Source organism: Microtus oregoni, unplaced genomic scaffold (assembly GCF_018167655.1).
Source record: "Microtus oregoni isolate MIOR12 unplaced genomic scaffold, Mior012 000000F_ref0000247, whole genome shotgun sequence".
Taxonomy (NCBI): Eukaryota; Metazoa; Chordata; class Mammalia; order Rodentia; family Cricetidae; genus Microtus; species Microtus oregoni.
The window spans coordinates 86503268-86505414 of NW_024543059.1; positions in this window are offsets into that span (position 1 = coordinate 86503268).

Here is a 2147-nt window from a genome sequence, read left to right on the forward strand (position 1 = left end):
TTTAAAATCAGTTTGATTTTATGTCTTATAAAAATGTGAAGAATAAATAATGCCATAAAAATGAAATCTGTAAAAGTCCAAGGGACAGACAGAACCAAGGAGGCAGATTTTAATTCAATACAAAAAGCACTTTCTAAAAATGTGAACTACCCATAAATGGAAAAAGCTAAGTATTCCCTCTTCTGGAAATATTGCAGCAGTAGCTCGACTCTGAGGAGATGCTATAGATAGAATTCTTACTTGAGGCTTAAGACTGCGAGACCTCTGTAGCAGCTTTTCTATTACCTTCCTCTCGTGTGTCATGTGTAAGCAGAAAGCTTGTGAGAATACTAATCATGTCCACTTACTCATACAAGTAGGGGCTTGGGGTTTTTAATTGGATATTGGGACTTATCAGTGCACAGCCTGGTCCAGTCTGCATGACTTGGCTGGTAGGAAGGGATGCTGGTAGCAAAGGGCTAAAAGAAGCAAACACATAGTACTCAGGGAACATAGAGCGCAGCCTTAAGGAGCCAAAGAAGCTTTTAGGAAATAGGTAACATATAATCTGAAATTACACCATTGAATATTCATTAAGAAGAAACTCAAAGTTCATAAGTTTACTCAGAAAACATACTTTCTTTAAAAGAAAAAAATTGAAGACTGTCAACCTTCAAGGGTCAGATTTTAGTCAAGTTCTTTTTTTTTTTTGAAATTACCATTGGTAAGTATATGAACAAATGCCCAGAAAATATAAAGTTATCAAGGTTACCTTTGTTTCTAAAAAGACAAAACAAAACCACCACCAAAAAAAAAAAAAATGTTCTGAGGACCGCCACCTGCTGTTTCTCCTTGCAGTCCTCATTAGTTCCATCTGTCTCATTGCTCAGGTCAAAACCCCAGGAGTCAACACAGGATATGGTACAGTATAGTCCTCATCCCAGTATATTTAGAAGGATCATCACAAGTTCAAAACCAGCCCGGGCTTGTAGTGAAATTAAGATCAAATCAGCCTGGGCTATGTAGCAAGACCTAAAAAAAAAAAAAAAAAAAAAAAAAAAAACAGACGTTCTCAGTCTTCCTGCAAACAAGTCCCATATAGTTTATCAGCTCCCTTTAAGAGTACCTGAAGTAACTGCCTCTTTCAGCTTCCAGCGCTATTAACCTGCCACGAATCAGTCATTTCTCTTTAGCGCCCTAGATGCCAGTAGCATTCACAGTGCACTAGCTGTGAAAACCAGAATCTCTCCAAACTTTGCCAAAGGCCTTTGGTGAAATTAGGAGGCACAAAGTCACCCCAGGTCTGCGTGGTTATTGTTCATCACTTTACTAACCTTCCTGTTCCATTTTTACCCTTCTATAATCTACACCTAATCCAGTAGCCAGAAAAATCTTCCTACAGCGTGCAAGAACCCTAAGAGACCAGAAGTAGCCACACACAGTGATTAGATTTGTCTCTTGGGAGAAAGAGCTTGTGTGGTTACAAGATGTGGTCAAGAAAAGCAGAAAATTAAGAGGAACAGAAAAACAGAAAGCTTTGGGGTTTGACAGAATGTTACTAGTCTTGGCTCTGCCATTTAGATCCCCCAAGGCCGCCTTAAACAAGCTCTTACCCTCCTTGGGTTTCAGTGTCTATATTTGTGTGATAGGCATAATTATTCTTACCCTTGGGATGACAGGGAGATTAAATAGGACAACATGTTAAAACCCTGCATTGTGCTTCATACACTGTGAGCAATGAGTGATTGACAGCTATTGAGACATCTGAGGTAGTAATTGTGGAGTTGAGAGAAGAAGGTAAGCATCAGAGATGTTAGGGATAAACCAGCTTGGGAAACACCGACATTTTTATGTTTGGGGATAAGAAAGAAGTAAAGCACAATGTTTAGATCATTGATACTGGCAGCTTTGTAAGCAAAAAGAGCAGACACTGAACTTTCTGAAGAAGAAGAAGAGGAGGGTGGTCTCTACTGCAGAAGCAAAGTCCTCTGCTTCCATCCCATCTGTCCTCTTCCCCACCGCCCGCCTTCCCTCCATCTCACAGTTCGGAACTTGGGGTCCTTAGCTCTCTCCAGTGGCACATCAGTCAGGTTTAAAGCTGTGTTTAGAAAGAAAACCCTACAACTTTAATTTCTCTAAACTAAATTTAGTGTTTGTGCTGATAGTTT